At 40.5% G+C, this 20,741-nt stretch overlaps 1 protein-coding gene across 1 annotated transcript in view; it reads left to right on the top strand.

Moving 5' to 3' along the window:
* Positions 1–946: 946 nt before the first annotated feature.
* Wdr72 (WD repeat domain 72) overlaps positions 947–20,741 on the top strand; it is a 179,361-nt gene continuing 159,566 nt past the window's right edge. Inside the window, exon 1 of the mRNA XM_031343895.1 lies at positions 947–1,299. The gene's annotated coding sequence lies outside the window, so the exon portion shown is untranslated. The remainder of the gene's footprint in view (positions 1,300–20,741) is intronic.

Consider the following 20,741-nt stretch of genomic DNA (forward strand, 5'->3'; position numbering starts at 1 on the left):
CAGGAAGATCTTTCCTAGGAGACCCACAACCTTGTAATCAGTTATCCTGGGCAGGATACCATGTCCTGAGCACTTGAGAAGCTAGGCATTATTGGGGGGTTGGGGGGAGGGAAGGGTTAAAACCTATTGTCCACCTATGTGGAGGAATCTCCTAATCCAGAGACCTTATGGTTTGAAGAATAAAACAACTGAGTGATCCAAGAATGGCAGAGGGCCCCTCCCATTTTTCCAGTACACCCTGTCAATTAAAGTATTTGACCATCTTCATAGCCAAAGCTCAGAGGGATGGTGGCTAGATTGAATTTTACTACCCCTCCTCTATCTATCTCTCTGTGTCTCTGTCTCTTTCTCCTCATCCCTACCCCGTGTGTGTGTGTGTGTGTGTGTGTGTGTGTGTGTGTGTGTGTGTGTGTGTGCATGTGTGTGTGCATGTGTATTTAAGCTAGACAACAACCTCAGGAGATGTTCCTCAGGAGCAAACCACCTTGTATTTTGAGACAAGGTTTCTCATAGCCTGAAGCACAGGGATTTAGCCAGGCTGCTGGCCTCAGGGATTGGCCTGTTTGCCCCTCCCCAGAACTGGTCTTATAAGTGCACAGGCCTCCAAGCTAGACATTTTTCCTGGCTTCAGGACCCCATTCTTGTGAGGTGAGCATTTTACTGCCTGAGCTTTTTCTTAAGCCCCCTTAGCAGTTTCAACAGTAAGACCCAGCTCTCCAGGCTCACAGGGTAGTATCTCCCACTCCTTATCAAAGTTCTTAGAGTTCTGTCCCCTGGGCCCTTTGCTCTGGCTGCAGAGTCCCTGGAAGGATTGGCCCTAGTCAGCGGCTGACAAGTCCACTGCAGGAGGGCGGTGGGAAGCAGGCGGGACCAGAGCTCGCTGGGTCAGCGCCGGCCTGGGCGGGGCAGGCGGAGGCCGGTGGAGGCGGATCCGACCCGAGGCCTCTGAGCCCGGCCCTGTCACCTGTGGGTTTGGTTCAGCTGCGGGGAAGGCGCCCAGCTCCTCCCTCTCTGGGAATCTGAACATCGGTGGGGGTGGGCTGTGGACAGCGGCATGTAGTGTCCCCACTTAGGGTTCTTCTGGGAAACGGCTCCCAGTTGCTTTGGGAGGCTTGCTTTTCCAGGTGGAGAGTTTCTTGGACTTTACAACTAGCTCCGCAGCAGTAGGAAGGATCCGGTGGAGGTGAGCGCTTGCTGACTGTGACAGGTGAAGGCTGCCACCGACACAGGGCTGAAGCCCCTGCTCCCACCTGGAGCCAAAACTGCTAAGAAGACCTGCTCAATCAAGACCAGACTCTTGTAAGTTTGGACCGGGGAGAGGCTGAAACATAAGGGTGAGAGAGATGCCTGTTGTAAGAAAATTGGGTAAGGTGACTTCCTAGCAAGACTCCCTCCAGGGCAGCGATTCCTGTCCAGCAGGAATCATTCCTTCCAGCTCCTTTGTGTACAGTTAACAACGGTCTGCACTGAGCCCAGCTCTGCCTTAAATTCTTTCTTCCTCCTCCTCGAGGTCGTCTGTCCAAGGAGTTCAAGGTCAGCTCCTGGACACTAGGCCAATTTGGGGGAATATTTTTCAAAAGCTGATGCACATACTCAGTCTTTCATCTCCCTTTTCTGTCTGCCTCTGCCCCTGTGCGCATAGAGGTTTTCGCTTTCTCTATCTTCCCAGCTCTCCCCCCCCCCACACACACACACTTTTAAGTTGTATGTTTTTCCTATACAATATTTTTTATTAATTCTCCAGAAGTTTTATATACGCATACAGTGTATTTGGATTGTTCATATTCACTTCCATTCTGCCCCTTAACCCCACCCAAATCCACTTCACCATGGCACTCCCCTTTCCCAACATTAAGTTGGTTTTTTTGTTGTTCTGTTTTCAAATAATCCACGGAGTCTGATTGGTGCTGCCCATCTCACATGTGTTAGAGCCCTCCATTGAAGCATGGTCCATCTAGCAGGGCCACACCCTTAAAACTGCCCCTTTCCTGGCCCCAAAATAATCAGCCGTTGGTAGGTCCCCTGCAAAGGGTGGGAGCCAGTGAGCCCTTCCTCCTACTTTCTAGGAATCTCAAGAACCCTGGAAGAGAAAAGTAAACTCTTGTTTTGTTTTATTTTGTTTTGTTTTCGAGACATGGTTTCTCTGTATAGCCCTGTCTGTCCTGGAACTCACTCTGTAGAACAGGCTGGCCTCGAACTCAGAAATCTGCCTGCCTCTGCCTCTCAAGTGCTGGGATTAAAGGCAGTAAACTCTTTTTAACAAGTGCTGTGGATACTTGGACGACTTCTCCTTCTTCTCCTTCTTCTTCTTCTTCTTCTTCTTCTTCTTCTTCTTCTTCTTCTTCTTCTTCTTCTTCTTCTTCTTCTTCTTCTTCCTCCTCCTCCTCCTCCTCCTCCTCTTCCTCCCGCTCCCTCTCCCCCTCCTCTACCCGCCACCTGTTCTTTCATTTCCTTTAGTTCCTTCAGTACTAACAGCTCTCAAAAGTGTATTCAAGAATCAACTAAAGGAGAAGGGAAGTGGTCCTCCCTGTGACACTCTAAAAGGAGGGTGATTTTAAAAACCACAGAAGTCAATCTTCTGTGTTGAGTCCGAGATCACTACTTCTTTGAGGGGATAGATATTTGTAAATTGGAACTTCTTTCTCACGATAATGTCAGCTGCCAGGCTTCACCACATGTAAATGAACTTGCACTGTTTTTAAGAAAGAAGGGACATAAGAAATCTGTGGGTCTCACGTATATACTTTCACAGTCTCACTGAGAAAGAGTATGTTTAAATTCTGAGATATTTTGAGGTATCTTGAAAGTATTGTGGGACATTCCAGAGTTTTTAGGCTCCTGCTTTCAGTTATCCCAACAGCTTGACAATTTGTTTATTTCTGTTAAATAATAATAATAATAATAATAATAATAATAATAATAATAATAACAACGTTGTTTACAATCACTCATAGTGGCAAGCCCTGCAACTGCTCTGCCAGCTATTGTAGGTGAGATTTCTCTGAATCACTTTTTAAATGTAGTTTTTTTTTTTTTAACCCGTTTTTAAGATATCTTGACTCTGCTCTCTACTAGGCAGAATCAGAGCAGAGGTTAAAGTGGGAACCTAGTGGAAAGAATTGAACTGTGTTCTATTTACAGCTTGATCTTGAAGTCCCACTGAGTCCCTTCCCATATTGATTCAGTGGTCTCCAAAAGTCCTTAATGTGTGTGTATGTGTGTGTGTGTGTGTGTGTGTGTGTGTGTGTGTGTGTTTGTGTGTGTTCACTCGAGAGTACACGGGTTTGTTTTCTCTTAATTTTCAGGATGTGGACTTATCAGGAAGAGTATCTGAACTCTTGTTAGCATGCTGGTACTTATATCTAGTGCTGGGGAGCATTGCTCTGCAGAGTTTGGACTGTGGACTTTCCTCTTGGTTCCAGAAAGTGTTCTGGCATGCTGGACGCCTTGGCAGCTGACTAAGGGCATGAGGTTTAGGACTGGTGGGACCTTAGACAAGTTGCTTTGCTCTCCATGTCTCATTTCCTCCTGTCTAGATTGGTGAATACTCTAGGATGTTGTTCAGACTATAGAAGGAGGGCATAACATGAACAGAACAGGGCCTGCAACTAATAGTCATTCAACAAATGGGAATACTTTCTTCAATGTTCTTTTTCTTTTGATTGAGAGCATTTGCTGGCATCAGAGTTCAGTTCCCAGCACCACCGTCAGGCAGCTCGCAACTGCTGCCTGTGACACCGGCACCCAGGGGATCCCACACTCTCTTTAGGCCTTCAGGTGCATTCATACATACATGGCATATATGCGAACACACATACATATATGCAAAAGTATGTTTTAAAAGCAGCCAAGAATGTATTAGCTACTATAATGGAATAAAGTCTAAAAATTATATTTCGTACTATTGCTACTGTCCTTGTTCTCCAAACTGTAGGCTGTGCTTTAACCAGGGTGTGTGTCCCCTTAGTCTGCAGCAGGAGGAAGGAAGGTCCTCCCACCCTGCACGAGTCCTCTTATCAGAAAAATAATCTGCATTCCTACCTGAATCTGATGATAGCTCTAGTCCAAACACCACTCATCACTTCCTTCTGAGCTATCTGACTGAATGTTAGATATGGAAGAGGTATTGGGGGATAGATTTATTATTTTGGCGCACAAAACGCTAACTGAACATTTTGAAAAGAAACTTTTTTTTTCTTTTCTTTTTTTCTTTTTTTCTTTTTCTTTTTCTTTTTTTTTTTCGGGTTTTCAAGACAGGGTTTTTCGTATTGTCCTGGCTGGCCTCAAACTCAGAAATCTGCCTGCTTCTTTCTCCCAAGTGCTGGGATTAAAGGCGTGTGCTACCTCCACCTGGCCTAAAAAGAAACTCTTACAGAATCTTACCATCTTGCTTTCATTTTGGTATTGTTAACTTTCAAGATAATTTTTTTTTTAAAATACAGAAGTCTTTCCCTTTCAATTCTAATGAGTATGCATGAGTTAGTTCCCTCTCTCCCAAACATTGTGCAAACTGACTGAGTACATGAACAGCTAGAATCGCTCTTTTCCTCCTCTTATGACTACATGAATTCAAAGAGTTCTGTTGCAATGCCCTGCAAAGTACAGAAAAATTCTACCTACCTTGAAGGTATCATCACTAGACAGAAAAAGGAATTTAATTACTTTAGATTTTGTTCATTGTAGAGAAAAATTGTTCTACAGTGTCCAGACTAGCCTTGTTGGTTACTGAAAGCCCAGAGCAGGCCAGGCCTCCATTCACATCAAAGCATGATTATCTGGCATAAGAAATTAGGTGAGAATTATTTTGGAGGGCGGGAATTCATTCCCTTTGTTTATTTTCTTTGACTTAGTCATCTAATTTGAACTTTTGTTCATTGTGCTGATGATCTACATAAGGTCCAGACAGCATTAAGCTGAGGTCCAGTCAAGCTGCTTAGCTTAAGTATAAATGTCTCCGGAATGCTAGTCTATATTCTGATTCCTGGACTTATCCTGAGAGGGATCCAGTGGGAAATCCCAGAGTTCTTCATTTGAACAAAACTCGAAGGTGATGCTTCGTAAAAATGATTCATAGAAATCATCATTTTGTGTATGTGGTATATTTGCAGGTGTGTGTGTGTGTGTGTGTGTGTGTGTGTGTGTTCATGCATATACAGGTTCCTGTGTGGAAGCTAGACATCAACATCAGCTGTCTTCCCTGATTGCTTTTCACTTTTCTCTCACTGAACCTGGAGATTGCTAATAAGACTACGTTGGCTGGCCAGAGAGCCTCAGTAGTCAGCCTCTCTCTCTCTCTTTCTTTCTCTCTCTCTCTCTCTCTCTCTCTCTCTCTCTCTCTCTCTCTCTCTCTTCCTCCTTCTCTCTCTCTCTCTCTCTCTCTCTCTCTCTCTCTCTCTCTCCCCAGCAGGGGAATATAAGCACACTACCATGTCCAGCTTTTAGAAAGTGGGTTCCGGAAACCAAACCCAAATCTCTGTGCTTGCATTGTAAATAAACACTTTATTAACTGAGCCATGTCTCCAGCTTCTCCTCTTCCTTCCCGTCCCTCTCCTTTTTCCCATCCTTTCTAGTATATCTGAGACTCTGTGTTATATATATATATAATATATATATATGTATATATATATAAAATATATATAGCCATGCATTACACACATGCGTGTGCACATGTGTGTGGAGATCAGAAATCAACATCAGGTGTTTTTTCTCTTTCTTCCCCTGTCTTACATTATGAAGCAGGGTTTTTCACTGAGACCAGACCTCACTAATTAATTATCTAGTCTGGCTGGACAGGATTTCCCTTAATTTGATTCTTTTTTCTGTTTTTAGTACCAAAGAAAGCATCACCCAAAACACTTGCAGATGAAGGTCCTTAGGCTATCAAGAATTAAACAGGTGAATGGGTTCAGGATTAGGAAGGTGGGGCTAGTTTAGTTATCAAGTCTTTTAGTCAATTGTTCCATATTTTCTCTCAACTCTGGCTATAAATTCCTATCTCATTATTTAAGCATTTGGCTTGGCCCCTCCCCTGAGAACCCTCCTCACTCCCCATCTAGGTAGGGCAAATTCACCCTGTGTCTAATATCCCAGGTATCTTTTGGAAAACAGGCTGCAGTCCTTATCCCTCAGGGTACACAGGTACCATGATCTGTAGGCATCTGAGGGGAGTGGGATGCTTCCTCTCAATGTTTGGTAGACCACAGTGTCAGGTACTTTGTAAGGGTGCATGAGGGTAGACCACAGTGTCAGGTACTTCGTAAGGGTGCATGGGGGTGAATCAACTCCCACTTAATGCGGGACTGTAGAATCCAAATATCTTTACTTTTTGTGATACACTTTGCAGTTTTCTCCTCCTTCAGCTGAGAGAAACCTTAAATAATTCTCCATGCCCACTCCTTAAGAAACATGGTATATCCAATAGTTCTCCTCATCTTCCTATTTACTTAATTTAGCTTAAGAGAAACAAAGAGTGATTCTAAACAGCCTTGCCATGCGCTGGATGCAGAGGTAATTGATTGCTTGTCCTGTGGTCCCACAAGGGCAGGATTTGGAGAATTCCATTTTCTGTTGACAAAAACTCTTGACAGGGAGAGCTTCAGCCTTTTTAAAATTTTATTGTATTTTTTATTCTTCCTGGTGAAAGCAAGCAAGTCAGAATGGCCCTTGAATTGCTAATGCCTGTCACCTGGAGAAGGAGCAAATTATTTTCTGGCCTCCGTGTTGCCATGTATAGAACATGTGTTCTGAGTAGCTGCTGTTTTTCACGGCCTCTTTTGCCAGCTGAGGTGCAACATAAACTATTTTAATTAATACCGTGTCACCAAAAGGGATTGAGGTAGCCAATTGAATTCTGCCAAGATAGAGTCTTTTGATGAAAACATATCTTTATTGATTGAGGATGAAAAAAAAAATCATTCTTAAAATGAAATCCAGAGGAAAAAAATCACGTCCCTCAGAGAAAATTTCTGAGTGGCAGGCCGAGATTAACATCATAAAATTGAATTTGTGCTTCAAGCCTTTGATGTAATCAGCAGCTGGGAGATGGCGCTGCCCTAGCTGCGTGCCCTCCGATTATTGTGGAGAATGAAATAAGGGTTTCTGGTGTCCCTCCTCCAAGAAATACAAACAAGGTATTACTAGGTAGTTTCTTGCTAGTTAAAATGGGTTGGATCGATTCGAGGCCTCTTAGGCCTTCATTGGCCCAGGAGTTGAGCATTTATTTATGCCCCAGGGACAGAATTTGTGGCTGTTGCTAGAGTGACTTCTTTGGTCAGTAGGAACCTAGCAGAGCCAGGAGTCTTCCGAGCCGGGGACCGCTTCTGAATAAGAAGAGGCTGGGGAAAGATTAGAAAGCAACACCATACTGGGTCTGGGTACAGTCAGTCTGGGGACTTCTAACTGGAAGGCATGTCCCATTGGACGTCATCTCAGAGTTGGAGATCGATCGTAGATGCCTAGTCACTTCAACAGGTTTTCTCCTGTTTTTGTTTAGTCCCGGTATTTTGAAAGACCCACAGTCCACACCTCTGACTGCGTGTATAAACAATTGCATCCATAGACTAAGTACAAAAATCTCTTGGCAGATTCACCCTCAGACTGATGAGTAGCTTGAACCTCAGTCACCCTGTGGCTGAGCTCAAGTTATATTTGTTTTGTGTTGTTTCCTTTTCTTACGGGTACAGGTTTGTGGACTTTAAACAGGAGACGATGCTATTCTAACCCTCACTCTCAATCTCCTTGAGAAGTGGGATGGGCTTTGAGGTCAGACAGACGTAGGATGTAATTATTTCTCACCACGGAATTCAGCTTTGCCAAGCCTCTTTCCCCGCAGATAATTACTAAATGGCAGGTATGCTGATGAAATAGGGAAGGTGGTAAATGCCCAGACCAGTGTTGAGGCAGTAGCTGGTATTTAGTGAGCATGTGTAAGTACGATCTGTAAGGTTTCCTTATGACTGAGAAGGGAAGGAAAAGCCAGGGGAAGTTTGGAAGTTCTCAAAGAAGGACACATGAGAAGAGTCAAGGCCAAGGAGATTCCATGTCATAAAATGATGACATGAGGAATACAAAAAGGAAATGAGCTGTCTGATTTATGACAAAAATCCCAAAGAGGTAAGAAGGGATGGGTAAAGATGCTTACTGCTAAGACGGAGAGCCTGAGTTCAATCCCCAAGACCATCATGGTGGAAAGAGAGAGCCAACTTTTACAAGTTGTCCTCAGACTTCACACATATGCACATAAACACACACACACACACACACACACACACACACACACACACACACACATACACACACACATGAGAGGGAGGACAGGCTCTGGGGAGTCAGAGATAGGCAGAAAGAAGCCTGGAGTTAGACCCTCAGCCAAATTAGCCTGTCAGTGAGCTCTGTGTAAGCAAGAGACCTGATTTCAAAGAAAAAGGTCTACGGTACCTGAGGGATGACAGCTTTGTCCTCTGGCTCCCAAAGGTAAAGTGAATACAAATGGACCCCTACTCAAGTTTACACACATCAGGTATTTAAGTAGGACAAGATTCCTTTGTGTTATAGTCCTGTATCCTTATACTGCTCAGCCTCCTGCAGGCATCCTGGGCTTCTGTTGGTGTAAGCATGCAACAGAAGACATGAGCCTAAAGCAGAGGCTCTCAACCTGTGGGTCACAACCCTTCCGGGGGCGGGGGGCGTCATCTAAGACCATTGGAAAACACAGATATTTACATTATGATTCATAACTAGCAAAATTGTAGCAACTAAAATAATTTTATGTTTGGGGGCTCACCACAACATGAGGGACTGTATTAAAGGATCACAACATTAGCAAGAGTGAGAACCACTGGTTTAAAGGCTTCCACACAGCCTAGTTCTGGTCCCCTCACTGACAAAAAGTAGCCAAATCACAGGTGCAGGCATCTCTAAACAGACCTACTCCCCTACTGGTAGCCGGCTGCTCTCTGCCTTCTCTGGTGGAAGAAGAGACAGACTCACATTCGTTACTGGCTTGAGGGCAACTGGGAAGAAAAAAAAAAGTGTGGTCGAGAGTCAAGACTAAGAGACAACTGAGCCTCGGGAAAACATATTTGTCCAGGAAGAGCCAGGAATGAGAGACTAGCTCCTGCCAACTTCAGGAAAGATGCCTGGGTCAGTGTGAGCCCTACCTACAGATGCTCATGCCTGCTGATACCACATGGCTCCACAGCTGCCGCTGCGATTTCTAGAAGGCCGATAGATACCTGTGCTTTATCAAACCTGGGCTAGACCCAATGGTGGAGGCACAGCTTTGTTACAGTCAGACGAGGTGGAAATGATTCTCAGCAGATATGTATGACTTGGGCTTCGGACCTAGTTGTTATCCTCCTGTGGATGTCCCTCACCCCACCCCCACCCCCACCCCTGTCCCAGTGCCCCACAGGCTCCCGCATTTGCTTAAGTATGGTGTCTGACATCCTAGAAGGATGCAGGGCATCTTTCTCCTCAGGAATAGGCATGCTGTTGGTGATTTGTGAGCGTCTTAGTCGTCTTAGTCGCTCTTGTGGAAATTCCTACAATGCAGACAAGTCTCTGGCACTCTGAGGGTATTCAGTAAGCATTTTAAAGCAAATACAAACAAATTTAGGTAAGGAGGAGGCAGAGAGAAGAGAGGGCAGTTGGAGATAAAATGCAGGGACTAATAAGGCAGGCACTGAGGTAGCAGAAACTGAAACTTGGTATGAAAACAAGGAAGTTATTATAGGAGATTAGCATGGCACACTTAGGAAAAATAAAGTAAGGCAAAACTGAGGAGTACTGAAGTGGTAGGAAGACGCTCATGTGGTAAAAGACTTTGCTTTGCTTGTTAAACAACATTAAACAAACAGTGTTAGGGCACATGGGATAGATATCCTTTGTGTTCATAGAATTTCAACACATTTATTTGCAATTTCCCCTTTTATTGAAAATAGATTCTTTTGTCATATAATGTATTCTGATTACAGTTTCTTCTCATGGTACTCCTCCCAGTTCCTTCCAGCTCCTTCACACCGGGATTCACTCCCTTTCTGTGTCTCTCACTAGAAAAGAGCAGGCTTTCAGACAGCAATTGTAGAAACACAAGTCCATTGTTTCTCAACTCTGAGTTTGAATTCCCATTTTTTAATGTGAATTGCAGGCTCACAAGAATATTTATTTTCTTTCTTTTTCTTTTTTTAAATTAGATATTTTCTTTATTTACATTTCAAATGTTATCCCCTTTCCTGGTTTCCCCTGCAGGGGGGAGGGAACCCTATTCCCTCCCCCCTGCTCACTAACCCACCCTCTCCTGCTTTCTGGCCCTGGCATTCCCCTACATTGGGGCATAGAGCCTTCACAGGACCAAGGGCCTCTCCTCCCATTGATGACCGACTAGGCCATCCTTTGCTATATATGCAGCTGGAGCCATGAGTCTCACCATGTGTACTCTTTGATTGGTAGTTTAGTCCCCTGGAGCTTACTTTTTAAAGTATGTGTTTATGGGTATATTCATGAAAATGCAGGTTCCCGGAGAGTCCAGAAGAGGGCACTGGATCCTCAGAAACTAAATTCTAGTCTGTAATTATAATTAACTAAATTATACGAGCTGTCTAACGTAGGTGCTAGGAATCAAACTTGGATCCTCCACAAGAGCAGTACCTGTTACAACCACTGAGCCATCCCTTCAGATCCTGAAGTGGGATTTTAAAGAGGCAGAGGGAGTTCAGCTCAGTGGTCAAAGATTGCTTACTCTTGTAATTCCAGTATCTGGGAGGTGGAGGCAGGAGGATCAGAAATTCAGGGTTGTCCTCAGCTGTATAGAGAAGGCCAGCCTGAGTTATGATAGACACTGTGAAGAAACCAGGCTGAAATGAATGCTGAAGAAAAGGATCTCACTGTTACAGTGCATTGCAGCCACGTGTCCAGTAGCACACAACAAACATATCTGTGTTAGTGGATACTGATTTATTGGGAGTTTTCAAAAATAAAATCAGCATATGCAATACCATGATCCTGTGAACATTTATGATTCCCAAGGATATGCTTATATAATGCACTGCATTTATTTTTTAATATAAATGACAGTTTATTTCACACAGGGTTGTAGCATCTAGGGGAGGAGCAGCATTGAAATGATGTTGACCCCACTTTGATGATGGGTAGGAAAATGTCAGAGGAGGAGACCCCATCACCAAACAGGAAGCAGAGATTTATTCTTACACAGATTAGTTTAATATTTTCCATGTGTTAGCCTAAGCAAATATACTAGGCAAGTTGTTTTCCATATTGTTCTTGGATATGAGAAAAAACATCTGACTCACTGCTGGATTAGGTATGTAGAATTCACAGGCACAAAAACAACTGCTTTGCCAACAACACAAGTGCGTATTTAAAGTTAACCACAAGGTGACTCAGTAGTAAAGACATTGAGAGCAAAGAGTTTGTTTTTCCTCTTTCCCCGTTCTCTGCAGCCCAGCCCAACAACTGCATCTGTTTAGCGCTCAATAAGTATTTGTTTGATTTAATTAAGAATGAACATAGGTCTGGAGACAAGGCTCAGGGGTTGAGAGCATTTGCTTCTCTTCCTGAGGACCTAGGTTTGGTTCCAGCACCCATATGCACATCCATTGGCTTACAATGCCTCTGTAACTTCAACTACAGGAGATTTGACGCCCTCTTCTGGCTTCTGTGGGCACTGCATTCATGTGCGTATTCCCCCTGACACATACATAATTAAATAATAATGAAATAGATCTTTTAAAAATGGACTAAAGCAGGCTAGATGGTTTTAAGTTTAAAAAATGCCTTTCAGTATAAATATTTGGATAGGTACGTATAGCACAATCTAAAAGAAAACAACACAACAATAACAACAACAACAACAAACCCTGAAGAAAACCAAATGCCTTTTAAGGCCTAACCCTGAGGTCTTAAACATAGGGACTATATAGTTCTCTGAATTGTTCCCAGACTGAATAGATGTGAAATAGTGTGCCACTCACAAAAGGCTCCCTTGAGCTTCTCGAGTTTCTTTTCCCACGCTAACACCCATCTCTCTAACAATGACTGCATGAAACATAGTTGGCTGTTTAGTTTTTTAGTGCTGTGGCCACACAGCTTAACAAGAGGCAGGTGAAGTGTGTAGGTCCTGTATGAGAACATGCAGCTAGCGCTGGGAACTTCGCTGGAATTTTCAGCTGTCCAGCAACTGGGGGCTCTTCCTTGGTTGGGTTGCTTTATTATATGGTCTGGGTCATGAGTATTGTAGTAGCAGAAATTAATGTGCATTACCTGCTTAACTCCTATCTTGATCTCTGTGTGATTTTTAGCATTGCTGTTACCTACTAAGGTAATAAGGTAATGGCTCCTGAAACATTACTATTGTTTTTTAAAGATTTTTCCAATTTTCAGGAGACATGTAGGTTTTTATTTTTGACATGTTTTATTGGAAACAGAATTTTTTCAGACAATATATTTTGATTCCAGTTTCAAGTCTCTCTACTCCTCTCAGATTCTTCCATCCAGATCCACACCCTTTTTATTTCTCTTAAACAAACAAACAAACAAACAAACAGAAATCTAAGGAATACCAACAAAACAAAAGGTTAGAATAGGACAAATCAGCCAAACAAGAAAAAGAACCAAAGAAAAAGCACAAAAAACACATAGAGATGCAGAGACACACATGGTTTCACACACAGGAATCTCATAAAAACCTAACCATGGGGTTTGTTTTTCCTCTTTCCATGTTCTCTGCAGAACAGGTCCCATCTTCTGAAATCTTCTTCAGTTTTTTTTCTTTAATATCTGAAGTTTGATTGTCTATGTCTTTCATTGGCTTGGTTTTAGTTACCCCAAGATGTTTTATATTTTTGAGGCTATTGGGAAAGGTGTTGCTTCTTAATTTGTTTGCCATTTGCATACAGGAAGACTACCCTTCTTGTGTGTTCATTTTGAATCTAGCTACTTTGCTGAAAACATTTATCAGATGTAGGAGTTTCCTGGTAAAAATTTTAGGATCACTCATTACACTATCATATCATCTGCAAGGGTCCTTACTCTGACTATTTTTTTTTGTGTGTGTGTATATTTCCTATTTGTGTTCCTTTGATCTCCTTCTGTTGTCTTATCAATTAGTTAAGACTTCAGGTATTACCCTGAATAAGTATGGAGAGAGTGGGCAGCCTTGCCTTGTTCCTAATCTTAGCAGAATGGCTTTTGAATTTCTCTCCATTTAAGTCAATGTTGGCTATAGGCTTGCTGTAAATTGCTTTTATTATGTCTTAAAGTTTTCTAAGTGGCCGCTAATCATTTACTTGTATTGGCCAGGAGCTTGGTTTTAATGTTGGCTAAGGGTTAATTTGGGAGTAGTTATGCTTCTAAGAGTAGAGGGCAGGATCCTTGTTTCTGAGGGTACAACATAGTAGTGTGTGTGTGTGTGTGTGTGTGTGTGTGTGTGTGTTGTATATTATTCTTATTTGCCTTGGACATCCTTCAACTCAGTAAATTCATTTACTATTGTTGTCTTGCCTTATCTAATATTCAAGAAATCTTTTGCTTAGGAACCTCTGTAAGGAGGCAGGTTTTGGAAGACACACTTCTGTGGGGACCATGCCAAGTACACAGGAGATCCCAGGTTCCCATGGGTCCAGGTTGCTTTATACCCTCCATGGTTACAGTTGTTGTGACATGGCAGGGCCCATGCCATGACAGGGATGTGTAGAGGCACTGTCTTTCTGTTGCTTTCCTTAATTTGCTTTGCTTCATTTTCCAGTATGAGACTGGATTTTGTCACCAACCAGCCAGTTGTGTGACAGTACCAGCCTATTTCTTCCTGTTGCACATCTCTGTTCTTTTGAGGTCTATAAAGGAAATTCGTACACAATAACCAGAATGATGTTTTTAAGATAAAATTACCATTATTATAATTAACTCACAGATAAAAACATCCCACTGATAGATAAAGGGATCCACTCAAACACTTGCCCAGTTCCAAACTCTGTATAGATAAAATGGCCTTACTGGATTCATGGAGTTTCACACTTTCACTAACAATTACTGTTTTATTCACTTATCCTTCACAAGGGGGTAGGGAGTGACGATTGAAACTAGGAAAAAATATTAGCTTTATATCCACTTTCATGATTCTTGTGACCCAGACCCATTTAAAGAGTACAATTCAATGAATTTTAATACTGCAATTCCCTTAATCTCCACGTAGATTCAAAACCTATAAGCAAAACTCTCTCTGGCTTAAGGCTGACCAGCCTATCCCTTTTGATAACTTAAAAAAAAAAGAGAGAGAGAGACTCTTGAAGTGATTCATTCGGGTCCTTTCCCGTGGCTGTGGGTTTAGAGGGACTCAGCGCTGTTCTCCTTCACTTAGCAGAGGCATGCCCAGAAGCAGCACTGGTCAGACCTGAGACTCCAGATCACATGATCACTGATGCCCTCTTTCCCTCACAGACACTTTCCCTTGCTCAGGAGGCTATTATGAAAATTCATACCTTGTGCCACAGGACTTTCTTTGGTAACTTTTTTTTCTTGTCTGTCCTCAGCCAAAGGCTCTAGACTGGTCTGTCTGTGAGTCTGGGTGTGCCCCCAAACAAAGCTATTTATGATTAAGTTTGGAACCCCAGGGTTCAGTAGACACCAATAACAGAACCATGTGTCCATCATACTAATCACTACGCTGGTCTCAGGTAGATCAGAAGGGTGAGAACAAATTGTGAGGGAAGATGATAACAGCTAATGGAGGAGAGCTGTAATGGTGTCATTCCTTGGGACTGCCTGGCACTGTGTTCATAGAGAAAGAATTGGGAGAAAGCGCAACGTTAAGAGCATGTAAATTGTACTAAATAATGGGTCCTGTTGCTTGGCTTGATCTTTCTTTCTTTCTCTCTTTCCTTCTGTCTGTCTGTCTGTCTGTCTCTGCCTCTGTCTTTCTCTCCCTCTCTCTCTCTCTCTCCCCTTCCATCCTTTCTTTCTTTCTTTCTTTCTTTCTTTCTTTCTTTCTTTCTTTCTTTCTTCAATTATATCAGAGTAGAGATCTATCCCTGGAATCCGAAGAACAGTTCTGTGATCTGACTGTAAAGATAGGCGTGCCTCCATCCGCAGGAGTCATCTGTTATGCTAACCTGGACACCAAGCTGCCCCTACTGCTTAAGGGTGTTAAAAAGAAATGCTAAAAAAAAAAAACCAAAAACAACAAAAAAAACCCATAACAACGACAACAACAACAACAAAACCCACCAAAACCCAAAACCCAAAAACCAAACCAAACCAAACCAACAACAACAACAATAACAAGAAAACAGAGTCATGATGATCTCGGTGCACAGGACTGAAGCAATGGTAGACATGGTAGACAAAGAAAGAGAAAACACGCTCTCTCAACGGGTGGTTTCTCATTCCCACCAGATGACAGGAGAAAATACAGGAAGATTTCCAAACAGGAGCAATTTATTAAAGGGGTAAAGGAGGAAGTCCCAGCCTCATGCCCCTTTCAACCTGATGGGATGGAGCTGATTTTATCCTATTTATTTGTTTACTTATTTTCCCTCTTTCTGTGGCTTTGCCTTCTGGCTTTCCCTGAGGTTCTATACTCTGTTAGTGGCAGGGAATGAGGTCCATTCTCCTGGATAACTCTCAGTATCCTCCTTACTGAACTTTTCATAGAAAGCAAAAATAGTCACAATCCAGGACTTGAGTAGTTCAAAACCATTTATAAGGAACAGACTCTCAATCTTCTCTTATTTAGGGACAAAATGCTGAAAATAAAAAAATGAACAGGTTTGGCTTTATTAAACACAGAAAATGAAACACCTAAACATTGTCTCAAAATGACATTTTGCTCTTGTTTGACATGTAGCTGACTTATAATGCATGTTTAACTGTGTAATTTTAGAAGTAAAATCAAATACCGTTTTTTAGTTCATATATATTGTATTTGTTTTTAGACCAAATTAAATTGTACCAAATCCAGCATAGGCCCTTTAACTATTAAATCTAAAATATTCTTAAATTTATTTATTTTATTTCAGATGCATAAGTGTTTCCTTACATGCATCTGTGTGTTATGTATGTATACCTGGTGCCCTCTGAGGCCAAAATAGGGCATCATATCCTAATGGAATTGGATTAAGGGTGGTAGTGAGTCACGATGTAGGTGCTTAGAACTGTGAAGTATGGGTCTTCTAAAAAGCAACAAGCATTCTTATCTGCTGAGTCTTCTCTTTAGTGCCTGAACTAAAGCAGTTTCCCCTTAAAGCTTTTGCCATCGAGAAATGACACAATCATATATCCGTCCACACACACCTATGTGTATATGAAATGTGACTCTTGAAGAGTGGAGCTAACTTCAAAAGAAAGATTGATACTGTCAGGAGTTTTCTATCTGTGCTTGATGCTAACACATGCTCTCAAGTGTTCAGCACACTTGCTACATGTTAAAGCCTCTTTGGGAAAACAGTGGTGTGTGTGTGTGTGTGTGTGTGTGTGTGAGGTGTGTGAGTATGTGGAACTCAGTAACTTTGGGGTTATTCATTTCCAGGAATATTCTGTTCACCAGCTAAGTCCGTTCTGGAGACCTCCCTGAGAAAGATAAGCTGTGGTATCTGGGTCAGTTATAGTCAAGGATTTGAGAGAGAGTTATTTTGACAGTCACTTAAAACTATGAGGTTTTGTGTGCATCTGCTTGTTTACGTGCCTGTTCAGTATCTGTACTAATCATGTCATAAGTAGTGATTATATATTACATAATGTCAAACTCTGGGATACACTTGTTACTGTGAATAAAGATCGGAAAGAAGGCTTTTATTTACCCTTTTTTAAAGTCTGTAATATCCTGTCTGAGGCTGTACCTTTTTAAACATTCTTGGGTTGTTTTGTTTTGTTCTTTTTGTTTGTTTATTGTAGTTCTTTAAAAGAAGTATGTGTTTCAAACTGCCCTTAAGTAGCTCAGATTTAGCATTCATTAAAGGATAAGTAATGGCTTCAAACATCCCTAAATATTACTAGGCGTTTAAATTAGAGATATAATCATTATAAACTAAGAGGTGTGAAATAGTGGCTTGTAAACCTCTATTCCAAAGTTTTTAAACTTGTCTTGACTTTATTATTTGAAACAGAATAGGCAAAATCTTTATAGTTTATATAGACTGTCTATAATCAAATTGCTGTGGGATGCACTCAAGAAGTTTGGTACCTAAACAATAAAGTTTGGCTTATTAGAACTGAGTGGATAAAGCCATTTCCTTCCATACACAAGATCCGGAACCCCAGTGCTTAAAGGTTTTCTTTGATCAGTGACTTCCTGATATATACGGTGCCTCGAATGATATCCTGAGATATATATGAGGCCTCTTATATATTGACAGAACAATTTCAACTTTACAGATTCTCTTTTAAAAATTTGACTGAAAATAATTGGACGTCCCAATGGGTCTCAGTTTTCCATTACTTCTTCTCAAGTTCAGTTCTTTTAACCTGTGAGCTGTAAAATGGGCTGCCACTTTATTTAAGACATTGTATAGGGGCTGGGGATACTCAGCAGTTGAGTAGGTAATATTCTTTTAGAGAATCAGAGTTTGGTTCCTAGTACCCATGTCACACAGCTCACAACCTCCTATAACTCAGCTGCAGGAGACTGATGCCCTCTTCTGGGCTCTGCAGACACTGCACTCATATGCACATATCCACACAGGACATGCACACACACACACACACACACACACACACACACTATTAAAAATAAAACACATTTAGGGCTGGAGAGATGGCTCAGCCGTTAAAGGCTAGGCTCACAACCAAAAATAAAACACATTTTAAAATATAAATTATGTATGCTGATCTTATGTTTTCACACATCAACATAGATTCATTAGTCTTGTAAAATTGCAGCTTCAATACACTGATTTTTCTGTTACCCTGAGACTGTATATATGATGTACAGTTCAGACAGTTAATTCTTCTATCAATGATTGCAGGTGATTCATGTGCCTATATTAAACTCATTAAGTTCAGAATTTAATATCTTCTTTGAAAATTATTTTACTGAGATTTCTATGATTTTATATAAGGTTATTGATTATTAACCTAAACATTAACTTTAGTTGTACCTGCTATCTAATTTAATTCATTCTTTCCCCAAAATTGTTTTGTATAACTTTTTTTCAAATAACTATGTTTGATTCATAAATTATTATTTTTTAGAATAATGTATAGTTTTCTCTATATTGATTTCTTCTGAATTCTTTGTTCCTATTTAGCTTTTCTTATACATAAAATTTTACTTTTGATATTTAACTCATTTTTTCATTATTTTTCCTTTTAAGTATATGCATTTAAGATTATAATATTCAGTTTAGTAGGGATGCCTAAATTTTTCAGACTCATTATATGTCTTCATTGTTATTGAGCCTCTATAATATCTAATTGCTATTAGGTTTTCTAGGTTGGTCAAAGACCATTTAAGATATATTGTTTCTATTACAAATATTTATAGATAAAATACATTGTTTGTGTTCTGTGTATTGAGGGTGTTAGAGAAAATAAAACTTAAAAATATTAAGTTTTGGACAAATATTGTTTCCTATATAGTATTACCCATTTCTAGTGAATGGTGTACTTAATAGTTGTATAGTGAGTGGGATATTTTAATCTCTAACAGTAGCTTTATTCAAAACCCATATTTCAATACTATACCAGTTTTATCTGATTCATCCTTACTTATCTTTCATTTCCAGCCTTGGCATGTTAGTGTCTTAGGAAGCTTTTGTAAGTAGGCTATGTTCTATCATAGCCTAGGCTCAGTGGTTGAGAGCACTGACTGCTCTTGCAGAGGACCCAATTCCATTCCCCAGCATACACATGGTGTTTCACTACTATCTGTAACTCTGATCCCAGGGAACCCAATGCCTTCTTCTAGTCTCCTCAGGCACCAGACACACACATGATGCATAAACATAAAACATTGTTACACAAAAAAATGAAAACATTTATAAAAAAGAATCTTTGTCCTTTTTTTAAACAGCTATTTTCTTCTATGTACTTTTATTTATTTATTTATAGTTAACTTTTATTGCATTATGATGAGAAAAGTTACATGATTTCAATTTGCCTGAATTTGTTAACATTTAAAAACATATTTTAAGTAAATAGAATTACATCATTTTCTTGTTTCCCATTTGGACCCCAACTCCTCCCAGAGACCTCCCCTTCAATACCTACAATATCTTTTCTTGTCATATTCTTTAAAATTTATAAAATATTATAACAATAAAAATGAGTATTATAAAAGTTGTTTGATATAAAACAACAATCAATTCAACAGCCTTATGTAGATGCATATCTACAGCAATTCTGAAGATACATACATTTTTCTCAATATAAATTTTAAATAACTCCAAACAGGTTAACTGTATATTTCAAAATAATACATCACTACTAGTATTTTCTTAAATGAACATAAATATATAAAGTCTTTTTGTTTGTTTGTTTTGTATTTAGTAGAGTTTAAAATCTTGGCTCTTACTGTGGTACAAGCCCAAACTAAGAACAATTTTTAGACATTGGATTTCATTGCAATAAGGCTGTACTTCAATGACCCTCACATCACCAAAGGATTTTACCTCCATCATAGCTAAGCTAAGAGTTGACAGTTCTGCTGTGCCAAGGAATGAATTGTAGGCACGATTTTTGGATACAGACTTCCTGCTATGGTCAAAGCTATTTGACTTGAGTGGGTGACTTTATTCTCAGCCCACGGAGAACAGGTGACATTCATGTAAGAAATGGTGTGTGTATTAAGATGATCTATCCATAAAGTCATTCACCAACTGTTTCAATGAACAATGGTTCTGCTTGGAGGGTGGCACAGACATTAGGTGAGGTTAAGAATTTGGTTCATTTGCTGTAATAATTTGGAAAAGCATTCATTTTATAAACTTACAAAGTCTTTTTCTTCAAACTTGATACAAGAGTCACAAACGTCAAGCAAAGCAGTCAGTCTCACTCTTTGTTGTTCTCTTACAAGCCACCTCCATAGTTAATCGTCTATGTTTCTTTTGGGTATATAAATACTTTTGAAATATATAAACTATTTTGAAAACCATTGTATAATGTAAAAACATGAAATAAACTACTATTTATAGAGAGGCTGAGATAGGAGAAGCAAGATTTCAAGACCCTTATGTAGTACATAGCAAGACACTGTCATGAACAAACAAGCTGAAAGTGTATATAGATTGTACAATATTGGGCCTATTTCTCCAATTACCAAATTAGAGCGACCATTGAATGACAGTCAACAAATTTCTAATTCCTCATATTTTTGGATTTCAATCGATTAGGATATGTTGGTAGTATGAATTTTCATATTAAGATATTAAGAAAAAATAATTGTCACTTCCTGTTGCTTTTGCTGTAAGAGGTGGGATTAGGTTTGTGTGGATTTGTTGAAAGATTACTTTCTTGCTTCTTCTATGGTGTAGTTTCACTCCTTATGTTGATGTATTCCGTCTATTATCCTTTGTAGGGCTGGGTTTGTGGAAAGATATTGTGTATATTTTGTTTTGTCACGGAATATCTTGGTTTCTCCATCTATTGTAATTGAGAGTTTTGCTGGGTATAGTAGCCTGGGCTGGCATTTGTGTTCTTGTAGACATCTGTATGACGTCTGTAAGATATCTTCTAGCTTTCATAGTCTCTGGTGAGAAGTCTGGTGTAATTCTGATAGGCCTGCCTTTATATGT

The sequence above is a fragment of the Mastomys coucha genome, unplaced genomic scaffold, assembly GCF_008632895.1.
Source record: "Mastomys coucha isolate ucsf_1 unplaced genomic scaffold, UCSF_Mcou_1 pScaffold23, whole genome shotgun sequence".
NCBI lineage: Eukaryota > Metazoa > Chordata > Mammalia > Rodentia > Muridae > Mastomys > Mastomys coucha.